The 12,968-nt window shown below is 39.6% G+C and overlaps 1 protein-coding gene across 5 annotated transcripts in view; it reads right to left on the reverse strand.

Annotated features, from left to right (window-relative positions):
• Positions 1-12,968, reverse strand: part of LOC149141463 (SWR1 complex subunit 6-like) — a 280,589-nt gene that overhangs the window by 61,451 nt on the left and 206,170 nt on the right. The gene's annotated exons all lie outside the window — the stretch shown is intronic.

Below are 12,968 nucleotides of genomic sequence, written 5' to 3' on the forward strand. Positions count from 1 at the left end.
CCCATTAAGCAAGCTTAGAAGGGTTTCATGGTGAAGTAATTGGACAAACCCATGCAAAGAAACCTAAGGGACATTTCATTGGCCATAAATGATCTCAAATGCTCACCTTCAAAACCATCATAGGTTGGATAGAGACCACAAGTTTGTTGAAATACTTTTGAAGGTGGGAGAAGAAACTATAGAAACATGCTATTGTTAAAGTCACAAAGCTACCCAACATGCCAAATTTTACATGAGGCTCCTTGTAATGACACATACACTCTACTACCCCCTGGAAGTTGGGTTTCAAGTTGAATTCAACCTCATGACATAACCCAGGAGTCAAGCTGTACATGCCAAGACACCTACACTTACCTAGGATGAAAAAAATCTTTATTTTTCTAACTATTCCTACCAATCGATCACTGTTGCTACAACCTAATAGTTCAACCTCATGTAGGAAGGATTTACTGTTGAGTTTTGTACCTCTTTGGTCAGTAGTCTGTCCCAAACAAAGCCTACAAATTGTTGCTATTATCATTCCTTGCTGAAACAGATGGGCAATTATTGAAGTAGCCCACCTACCATTCTCTCTCATTGAAGAAAATTATTGAAGTTTCATTATCTCAACCCCTCCCCCGCAGAAGTAGAAATGTAAGTCAAAGAAAGCATTCTTTGATGCATTTGTAACCTTGGTTTTACCCAAGTTGACTGTCAACTACTGGATGTAATAAAAGATGGCCAGGGCATCAATCTGTTCTTTGCAGGCCCTCAGTGGAGGAGACCAGTAGGAACAAGTCATCAGCCAAGAGAAGCAGTGATATCAACACTTATATATAAGGCAGCCATCCCTGTCCTGAACATGCTCAAGGATGAAAGAATCCAGCTCATCAATGTGGATCTGTCATCACATGAATTTGCACCAATGGGCCTACATCATAAATCTGGACAACCAAACCAATCACCGTTCACTGTCTCTCTGTTTGGACTGGGGCTCTTCCTGTAGAAAATCCACGAAATTCTGCAACTGCTCTAATGTATAATCTGAAAACTAGTTTATTTTCATAAAGACAGAGAAGTTCTCTACTTGTTTGCAGCAGAATAGGAACAGAAATAAACACAGTCACACAATGACAAAAAACACAATATTTTCCAGGGAACCCAACTGGGAAAACACTCTGCTTGTTTGAGAATTTTATTGATAGAATTTTGAGCAATAGATCTCTTACAATACAACTTTGTTTCAATAGAAAAACAGTCCTGTTCTCCCTGCTTGTCCTAAGCTGAAACACCTTGCAAGAATCCTGATCCTGCTTCCTATTTCCTTGCGCAAACCCCAAGGAAATTATGCTCTATCAACTGCGCACAGGTTTCTCCTTAGTACGCGCTTCCCACACACAAGCTTCTGCACACAAACTCGTGCTCTATATTGCCTTGTCTCACCAACTCGTGCTCACAAAACAATTAATACAATGAGTTCCTCCGTCCTCCTTATAAGCAAATCGCATAGGCTAAATCTGGCAAAATTATTTTTGGAAGTCAAACGAGTGCTTGATGAGTTAACTGAGTTAAACTGGCTCTTGTAACTTGTCTACTCTCAATTTAGAACTAAGACTCTTCGCATGTCAATTTCCAAAACTAATTTGCACTAGGAGACAACAAACTGAGCCTTCCACTCCAGCGCATCAGTCAAATTGATTCATGAACTGTCCTAATTTATAGAAACTTGGCCTAACTTTTAGGAACTCATGCATGCTAAGGAAAAAGTGGTTGCAGTCTCTTTGACTAAGGCACAAGTCAAAGGACCTTTCTCGCTACTATTTTCAACACTCCCTCTTAGCAAGGAAGGTTCTTCTGGAAGAACCTTGTCCACTTGGATTTGTCTCCAATACTACCACGTTCACTATTGTTGCAGTTTCTCCCTCTAAACTATAAGACTTCCTTGCTTTCTTCTACGGAACATGATCTAGAGACATGTTCTTTCCCACCATGCTCTGCGAGTTTATCATTTTAGTCATAAGTGCCATGTACCTCTGTGGCTGCTTCCTCTGGATGAAGGTGATGCTAGAAGATCCAACTCTCTCTTGATCCTCCTTAAACAAATCCTCTGCCAACTTGCCTTGAACTCTCCCTATACTGGGAGTCACTCACTGAGTGGCTGCAATCCACTCACCCTAGGCTCTACTCTTCATCATCCTACTGGTTAGCCCAACTACCAACTAGCTTAGACTCAAACTGAGACACTAGTTGAGGCTCCATCTTGAGAGCTCTATCCTGCTCTCGCTCAACCACCACTTCTCTACTCTGAGCTCTCCCTACCTTGTTGCTCAAGGTTGCAACTGTCTCTACTTGCGACTTGTAGAGATTCTTTATTCTTACACCTATCTACTTCTTGCTATTGGAAAATTCAAGTTGTGGCAGCTTATTATACAATTTTCCTTTAACCTTAATATTTGTGAACTTTCTTAAACTTCTTATGTTCTTTAGTTAGATCTTTTCATCAAACAAATATCATGAATGAAACAGTAACAATAGAGGACACAAAAATTAGGCTCTCAGCTAGGGAAAAACTCCTCCAAGGGGAAAACTCGAAAAACTCTTCTCTTCTTAGGGAATATGCTTCCAATGGGACCACAAACACCCAACCCTAGACCAAGTCCTTCTGCAAGTACCAAGTCAGCCCTTCCAGTAAGTCCTCCCTTGATCTGGTACCAACTAGCTTCAAACTGCAACTTTGACCTCCCAACTTCAATATTGCTTCTTCAACCTGTAACTTCGACCCTTGAAGCTGTTGCAAAAACCATAGTCCAACCTCCTTTTGAGACCTTCCTTGACCAAGACAGCTACAACCAAGGTCAATGAGGTTACTATAGGGCAATTCTTCCTTCCAACAATAAGAGACTACACTTCGTCATACTGCAACTCGGATCTGCAATTTCGGCCTCTTTTGTAGCTGCAAAAACCCTAATCTTCCCACGTGTGAGAGAGAGGGCCCAAAAACATATTTTCTTTGTCTTCTTGGATTCCTTTTGTCTTCTAAGCATTCGCTCTTTCTTTCTTGTCTCTTCTTGCCTTAGATCGAACCTTTTCTCTTGAGATCGAACTTCTTGGTGAGTGAGTGTTAAATGAGGTTGAACTGCTCCTTTATATAGCCTTTCCAAGGGGTCGAATTCCCTCCTTTAGGCTAACTTGAGGCTGCCAGGGTGGACTTGTACTTTTGGAGTTTCTAGGATTTTCTAGACTCAAAATAAATTATTGTTCTAGTTACATTTTTCCCATAAGGACCTTATCAACATGATGTGGACACCTTTGACTCATGACAATAAGTCCTAAGACCTAACAAACCCTAGAAGCATGAAGAACATGCTTTTACCAAGAAGACCATCAATAAGAAGCATGAAAAACATGCTTTAATAATAATAGCTTTTTCTTTTCTTCTTTTGTTTGTTACATAGGATACATATTGGAATGAGTACAACAATTATGAAAACAAAAACTAGTTATATTTTTAACACTCCCTTTTAACTAGGGAGGTATTCATAATTGTACAACCAGCACAAAATCATTCTCAAATGGAAGAGTTCTCATAAGAAGAATTGGATTGATAAGCCAACTGTAAGCATCAACAATATAACCAACACTATCACTGAGGCCTAACTTGACAAGCTCAACTTTATTCGAGAGAATTATCCTAGGAGGCTTTATGTGTGATATCACACTACCTCTACAAGGCACATACCCCATCCAAATGTTCACAAGGTATGTACTTTTAGGACTATTCTTATCTTGGATCTCCAATCTATAATCCTCAAAGAATATCGGTCCTCTTTGACCACTCTTCTCTTGGATACCTATCCCATCCTCAAAGAGTGTCGGTACCTTTTCTTTCTTGGATTTTATATCCTCAAGGAAACCATAGATGCTTATCCAACCCCCACCATTCTTTCAATACCTGAAGAAGAGAACGCACATGTGATGTCCAACACTCATTCTCAACTAGAGAGGATATCCCTATTCCATTTTGATTATGGAATAGATCCTTGCTCCTTTTAAGGAGACTCCTTAACTCCTCAAAACCAAAGAAGATTCCAGACTTCCTTTCTATTTGGGAAGTCAATACAACAAGCCTTATAACGTGTCTTCATAAGAGTATCAACTACCAATTCTCCCTAGTTGTTTGGCTCCCTCTTTTCTCCATGTCTTATCATATCGAGCTTGCTTCCTTTCGAGGTATCATGGAGCTATCTTCACTCTTTAGTCTTGTGACAGGGCCCAAGTCATCTTTCTTACTCATCACTTTCATCTTTACATCATAGATGAAGGCATTTCCCAAACTTCAAGCTTGATCATAGCTTCTTCATGAATGTGATCTTCTTTGCCCTTCAGGTTATCTTCTCGCACTACTACCTCTCAATCCCAAGATAAGCAAATCTTGACTTCACAATTGCCAAGTACCAAATATTGAGCTTCCCTCAATATTCTTCATACATTTCCATCCAAATAGTTGAACTTGCCTCAATTGTCATCATGTATTCCTACAACATCCTTCCACATAGCAAAATAACATGTTAACCATATCACCAACAATAATTGAAATTTGACTTACCTTACCATGATGACTTTCTCGTCCAATCAACATCCCCATGGTCCATCTCCATATGAATCTTCCTTTATGCATCACAATTCCCAAGGATTGAGCTTAATTACCAAGTTACAACTTTTTCTTCCAGATATTATATTGGATGTTAATTATTATTTTTCATATACTATAGACAAAGTCCTAATTCTTTATCCATCCTTGAGTAAGCCAAAATCGTTTCTTTAAAACATCACATAATCATACAAAGCATGTTACAAGATTCTTCCCACATGAATCTTATCCAAGAGTCACTTTCAATGTGTATTCCTATGCTTCTTATTTCATCATATATATATATATATATATATATATATATATATCACAATGAGCTTGCAACCTAACCCATTGCATTCCTTCATCCATTCAAAAGTATTGTTTCCATATTACATGGAATGTATACAAACCTTGTCAGACTACTTCCCCCAAGAACCTCCAAAATGATGGTTCTTACAAGATCATGATGATCCACCTTAGCAAGATGCCTACCTCTAACATAATGTTAAATAATGCCCGAATGAACAATATGCAAAATGGTCTATCTATCTTCTTAAAGACTAGATGACTCCTGCAAAGCAACTTAACAATGTAGACACTACATATGTTATTATCGCATGCTTCTCTCTATGATGTTATGCAAAATTAAGGCTCTTCTAAAGTCAACAACAATGCATGATATCATAAGAAAAGATCAATTTTACCTAGAACCTGACAAACGAGATGCCTTCTTCAATAGTAGAGAACTTTCACCTCTTCTTTCTTTGGCTTCTTCTCAGGTTCTCCCACCTCCTCAACTATGTGAACCTCACTTCTTTCCTTTCTCTTGTTGTTTTGTTGGCTTGGATAGTCCCTCTTATAGTGTCCATATTCATTGCACTTAAAGCATTGAACCCTAGACATATCTTTCTTCTTGGATTTCCTGAACTTTCCTTTCTTCAGCTTCTTCACTCGAGCTAGAAAGGCTTGAGACTACTCATCTAATCCAATGTCATCTTTTACCTTAATCCTTGATTCTTCCAAAATGCATTGTGCCCACAACTCATCAAAGGGAGTTGAATCTTTCTTAGAGTATATGCTTGTTGCAAAGTTGCTCCATTCTGGTGGCAATGCATTTAATACACAGATGGTCATTTCCGAATCAGAAATGGTCTCTCCAAGCCCCTGCAAGTGATCTCTTAATTGAGATATCTTCATTAGAAAGGATGTCATGTCCTTATCCTTTGATTTCTTCATCTTGTATAGTTTATTCTGCAAAGACATCTTTTGTCCTGATGTACTTATAGAGTACAAGTTCACTAGCTTGTCATACATAGCCTTGGAAGTTTTCAAATTTGCAACAAATGGAACAAGAGGATCCTTGATGGATTCAACTATGATCCTTTGAGCCCTTACTTCCCCTTTCTTGTATTTTGCTAGTTCTTGAGTCTTGTCTTTGCTAGGTTCAATGATTTTCCCAGTTACATATTCCATTACCTCATGCTCAATCAGTGTTAGGTCAATCCTTTTCTTCCATGCTAGGTAATTTGATGCTCCAATGAGCTTATTGTTCTCCTTGGAGAAAGAACCCATATGACCAATAGATTCAGATATAGAGTAACAATATGATACTTACTTGATAACCAAGATCCTCCTCTTCCTTGATGATGTCTTCAACCTTTATTGATGCCTTCAAGACCTTTGAAGAGATTCCAATAAAGTCTTTGAAAGATGTTTCCTAGGATTCCTTCAACAACAGCTTTCAAGATGAATGATACCAAGATCCTTTTGATGCTTCCTTCAAAGATGTTTTTCAATGAGACTTTAAGTAGATCTCCTTCTCTCAAGAGACAACCTATCTTGTAGCCTTCCTCTCAAACCTTCCTTTAATGAAAGCCTGATGTAGTCTTGATCTTCTTCAATGTAGAAACGCTCCTTCCAAATCAACAAGTCTTCTACTTATTTCCTTTCACAAGTGATTCCCCTTGACAAGTAAACCCTTCTTTGTGTCCACAACATGATCCTTCCAGCTACCTTCTTGTTCACCTTAGTGCTGATACCATGTTGGAAAATTCAAGGTGGTGGCTTATTATACAATTTCCCTTAAACCTTAATACTTGCTTGTGAACATTGTTAATCTTCTTATGTTCTTTAATTAGATCTTTTCATCAAACAAATATCAAGAATGAAACAGTAACAATAGAGGACAAAGAAATTAGGCTCTCAGCCAAGGCAAAACCCCTCCAAGGGGAAAACCCAGAAAACTCTTCTCTTATTATAAAATCTACTTCCAATTAGACAACAAAGACCCAACCCTAGACTAGTTCCTTCACCAAGTACCAAGTCAGCCCTTCTAGTACGTCTTTCCTTGATCCAGCACCAACCAGCTTCAAACTGCAACTTCGACCTCCCAGCTTCAATACAGCTTCTTCGACCTGTAACTTCGGCCCTTGAAGTTGTTGTAGAAATGCTAGTCCAACCTCCTTTTGAGACCTTCCTTGAGCAAGGCAACTCCAACCAAGGTCAATGAGGTTACTATAGGATATTCTTCCTACCAACAAGAGACTGCACTTTGTCTTACTAGAACTAGGATTTGCAATTTCGACCTCTTTTGTAACTGCAAAAACCCTAATTTTCGCATGTATTAGAGAGAGAGTGCCCAAAAACATGTTTTTCCTTATCTTCTTGGATTCCTTTTGTCTTCTAAGCCTTCTCTCTTTCTTCCTTATCTCTTCTTGCCCTAAATCAAACCTTTTCTCTTGAGATCAAACTTCTTGCTGAGTGAGTGCTAAATGAGGTTGAACTACTCCTTTATATAGCCTTTCCAAAGGGTCAAATTCCCTCTTTTAGGCTAACTTGAGGCTGCCAGGGCCAACTTGTACTTTTGGAGTTTGCAGGACTTTCTAGACTCAAAATAAATTATTTTTCCAATTACATTTTGCCCAGAAGGATCTTATAAACATGATGTTGACTCCTTTGACTCATGATAATAAATCCTAAGACCTAACAAACCCTAGAAGCATGAAAAGCATGCTTTTACCTAGAAGACCATCAATAAGAAGCATGAAACCCATGCTTTAATAATAATATTTTCTTCTTTTCTTCTTTTGTTTGTTACATAGAATACATATTGAAATGAGTACAACAATTATGAAGACCGAAAGTAGTTACATTTTCAAAACTTACATCCAGAAGTTAAGTGTTAGATGTACACCTTACCTCTGATGAAGATGATATCATATCCCTTGTCCTCAAGGGTAGCTACCAAAACAAAATTTTGCCTCAATCCTAGAACATAAAAAACATCTTTAAGATGAATAGGATTACTTGAATCCCTCTAAAAACTGACAGTACCAACTCCTCTAACTGCATATTGACCATCATCTACTAGCTCAACCTGAAACTGAATGTCCTTCTCCTTCAAGTGGTTGAAACTCTTCTTGTTCAAAGTCACGTGGAAGGATCCTCCTAAATCAATATACCATATATTGCTATCTACTAAGCTTGCCATGCAAGCAATCAATGAGAAATCTTTCTCGAACTAGGCAGAAAAATGCATCTACGTCCACTGATGCAGCGACATGATCCTTACTGGACTCCTTCTTCCGCTTAGGACATTTAGTGGCATAATGTTGAAACTTATGGCAATGGAGGCACTTGATCTTGCTTAGATCCTTCTTCTTGCCATTCTGATTGTACTCAGCCTCTCCTTGGACCTTCTTGCCCTTGCCTGTCAGGGCAAGGTTCTCCTCGTCCATTGTTGTAACTGATCTACCATCTCTAGTCCCTCTTTGGATCTCCTCCTGAACACAGTCAGTCCAAAACCTTTCCTTATTGGGAAAATTCTCTCTACCATTGATAGCATCCTGGAAACCATACTAAGACTTGTGAAGTCCCAGTAAGGTCAAACTCACAAGGTCATGATCAGATACAATCATGCCCACACCATGTGAAAATTTGGTAATTGATTTATTTGTCCTACTTATTTACAATAATAAGTTATTCACCAATGCTTCAGTAAATATCAAAATAAATTTAGTTGCAAACTTCACAAATTAAAAACTGAAAATTTAAAAGGCAAGAGAAACATCAACATATGAACAATCATATTGACACACTTGTTTTTGGGCAATCGTCCCCGGAAAAACCCAATGTGGGAAAATCGGTTCAGCAGATCTAAGGGTTTCTATTATTGGCGGTGAATTTCTAAATACAATCTGGATGCCCCATAGAAAATGGCAATCCACTCAGAGAAGATAACTGAGAATTCTCTCACACTGAATCTGGATATTTTATATTGTCCCCAGCTCCTGGATGACCCAATGTGAAGTCTATGCGTGAGCCTACGCAGCCATTACGTGGCTTCTGCATGGAGACACCCTCTGACTGCGTCAACCTTGGCTATTGTTGCTTCTGCTGCTGAGAAATAGAGATTTCTCCTGCCAATCACCCACAATGATTCTTGGCACTGATCTCTGCTATCCCTAGCACTTCTGCGTCAACCTCCTCCAGTTGTTGCGCTGTCTCTCTGCGTCAACCTCCTCTAGTTGCTGCACTGTCCCTCCTTGGCACTATGTTGGCTCTATTATCCTTCACTGTCTTCTCTAAAGTATATTCACTGGAACTGGAAATCACTTCCTTCCAGTACTGCCTCTGATCCTCACTGCTTGATCACTTGTTCGAATTCCTTAGCAAACCCTGCCCTAGGAATATTGAACTGACTGATCAACTCTCTATGTGATTTCAAATGAACCCTAAGCCTCCTTATACTTTTCTCGTTGAGACTTCAACGATCGAGATTAAGTCTCTAATCAATGGCTAAGATTAAATCTTGACTTGATCCGCTTTCTAGAACATTCTCACCCATATTTTAATTAATACCCATTAATACTTTAATTTTCCTAAGTTTAGACTTAGGAACCCCATTAAAAATATTAATTATTTTAATAAAATACAATCCGAGTGGAATTTCACCAAACGGTTTCTGGGTTCTTTAGAACTCATGTGCCTTAGCCTCTCCACCAATTTTCATGGCTAGAGCACATCCGATGCTACCAAAAACTAACACTCCCTCTTAGTGAGGAAAGTGCTCTAGCAACAATGTCCAACTGCATGTTGCTCTGTCTATGAAGCATCCCTTTTTCGCACTGTTGCTTCCACCAACATTGTGTTGTTGCTACTATTGTACTGCTGCCCATGACACTACCACTACCACTATCGTATCTGTACTACAACTCCCTCTCAAATGTTGCATCATGCTATTGAAAGGGATTTTCCAACATACCCATCTGTTCCCAAAATTGAACAAACTTTGTTCTTCCTAGAGCCTTGGTGAGTACATCTGCTACCTGATTTCCTGTGGGAGTATACTCCAACTGTACTGCCCCATGCTGAACACAATCCCTGATAAAGTGACATCGAATATCAATGTGTTTGGAGCGATCATGAAACACTAGATTTTCAGAGAGCTTGATACAACTCTGATTATCATAGAAGATTTTTGTCGCTTCCATCCTTTTCCTGAATAGATTTACAAGCAGTTTCCTGAGCCATATAGCTTCACATGTTGCTTTGCTAGCTACCATATACTCAACTTTAGCAGAGCTCAGTGCTACAGACTTTTGCTTCTTACTGCACCAGGAGGTCATCCTAGATCCAATACCGAAGCAATACCCAATGGTACTTTTCCTGTCTACTGAACTTCCTACCCAATCTACATCAATGAATCCACTCAAATCGATATCATCGCCCTTGGTGTATCTTAATCCAAAATTGATTATTCCCCGCACATACCTGAGAATGTGCTTTGCTCCTGCCCATTGCGCCCTTTCTAGTTCCACCATGCACTGACTAAGGGTGTTGACAGCATAACATATGTTTGGCCTAGTGTTGACCAGATACATAAGCGACCCAATGAGTTGTCTGTATAAGGTGGGGTCCACTTCCTTGTCTCCAAAAGCATCTATTTTCTTCCAATTGGTAATCATAGGCGTAGCCATAGGTCGACAATCCTGCATTCTAAATCTTTTCAGAATTTCTGACGCATATCTACCTTGGCCAAGGAAGATCTCACCATCCTGCTACCAAACTTCCAATCCCAGAAAGTAGTGCATTAGCCCCAAATCCTTCATGTCAAATTCTGTTTCTAGGTTCTTCTTGCAACCCTATATGAGTCTAAATGATCCTGTCAAAAATAGATCATCCATATATAATACCAGAATTAACGGCTCACCTTCTACAAACAAATAATAAAGATTGGGATCGACATCGCTCTTGATGAATCCCAATTGTTGTAAGTAGTTGTTAATTCGACCATACCAAACATTGGGTGCTTGTTTCAACCCATACAAGGCTTTCTTCAATCTACACACATGAGTTCTCTTTTCATGTGTTTCGAAACCTTCTAGTTGTTCGATATATACCTCTTCTTCTATCACCCCATTCAAGAACGTTGTCTTTACATCCATTTGGTGAATCCCCCATCCGATTTATGCTACAAGGGATATAATGGATCTGATAGAGGTATATCGAGCTACTGGGGCAAAGGTTTCCGCATAGTCTACTCCTTCCTTTTGAGCATATCCTTTTGCGACGAACCTAGCCTTATACTTGTCTATGTTTCCATCTGTAGCATACTTGATCTTGTAGATCCATCTCGAACCCACAACCGATCTGTTCTCTAGTCTAGGAACAATCCATCTCGAACCCACAACTAATTTGTTCTCTGGTCTAGGTACAATTTCCCAGACATCATTTGTCATGATGGAACTGTACCCTTCTACCATGGCATCCACCTATACCTGGTGTTGTACGGCTTGATGAAAACTAGAAGGTTCTTCGACCTGAGCTACCAATGCTTGGTACCTATCACATTGTCTACGCTGCCTTTTCTTGGCTCTAGGAGTTCCAATGAATTCCTCTGCGTCCCTCAAAGTCTGTCGTACCTCTCGGCTAGTCCTTCCACTAGTGGTGGGAGGTTCCATCTGTTCCTCTTCCTGTTGTTGTACCCATTGTGACACTCTTGGCTCCTCTCCTCTTGAGGAGATACTAGTACTAGTTATAGTGCTCGAACCAGATACTTGTCTTCTTGCCAGATCCCTGTTGCTGGACCAGAGGAGCATCCTCAACCTGTTCTTCAAACGACATCTCTCAAGATTTCCTGAAAGCTCTATCTTCCATGAACTTTACATCCTGCCTTACTACAATCTTCCTACTGCTCGGAATGTAGATTCGGTACGCCTTTGAAGTCTCGTTGTAACCCATGAGATATCCAATTTTGGCAGTCTTCTCTAACTTGCCCCGCTTCTCTTCTGGAATATGAAAATAAGCCACACTTTTGAATATCCTGAGGTGACTTACTTCTGGCTTCTTTTCCGTGAAAACACCCTCTGGCGTCTTCTTTCCTAAAGCCCTGTGAGGAGTCCTGTTCTGAATGTATACAGTCATGTTGCATGCTTTTGCCCATAAAAACTTGGGTAGATTCTGATCATATAACATCGCCTTTGTTGCTCCAACAATAGTTTTGTTCTTCCTTTCTGCGACTCCATTCTGCTCTGGATTATAAGGTGTTGTCCATTCTCTTCTGATCCCTTCTCTTGCGCAGAAATCTGTGAAGTCTTTATCCGTGTATTCTCCAGCATTGTCTAAGCATAATATTTTGATCTTTCTTCCTGTCAGGTTTTCCACTAGAGCCTTAAACTCCTTAAACTGATCAAAGACCTCATCCTTGGTTCTTAAAAACTAAATCCAAGCTTTCCTGGAATGGTCATCTATGAAGGTGACAAAATACTCAACACCACTAATAGCTCTTGTAAACATTAGACTACAAATGTCTAAATGTATTAAGCCTAATACACTCTTAGTTCTATTGTTGCTTTTGGAATAAGCTACTTTTGCGTACTTGCCTAGTATGTAGCCTCTGCATGTATCATCATGCTTGGTAGTAAGCACTAGAACCCCCGTAACAGTTTCCTTGAGCATCCTTAACGCCCCATGATGTAAGTGTCCCATCCTTCTATGCCACAGTTCATTTAAGTCTTTTTCTCCACTGACATTATTGCTTATCAGTGCCATAGGAGACTCGAGCTGCAACTTGTATAACCTGTTGCTTCGAGTTCCAATCTGGGCCCTCTTTTTCCACTTAGGATGCTTGACATATACTCTATTACCAATGAAGTACACATCATATCCTTTATCTTGTAATTGAGATACAGAAATCAAATTCATTCCCATACCTGGCACATGCATTACGTTCGTGGCCCGAAGACTATCTCTTGCTATTGTCTGGAATGTAACGGTTCCCTTTCCTACTAGGGTGCATTTCGTCCTGTTACCCATTGTGATTTGGAAGTTCATTTGTTCCTCTTGATAGCTCGAG

The sequence above is a fragment of the Pinus tabuliformis genome, chromosome X (assembly GCF_031772625.1).
Source record: "Pinus tabuliformis cultivar Carrire ecotype Pingquan chromosome X, CPIR1, whole genome shotgun sequence".
Classification (NCBI taxonomy): Eukaryota; Viridiplantae; Streptophyta; class Pinopsida; order Pinales; family Pinaceae; genus Pinus; species Pinus tabuliformis.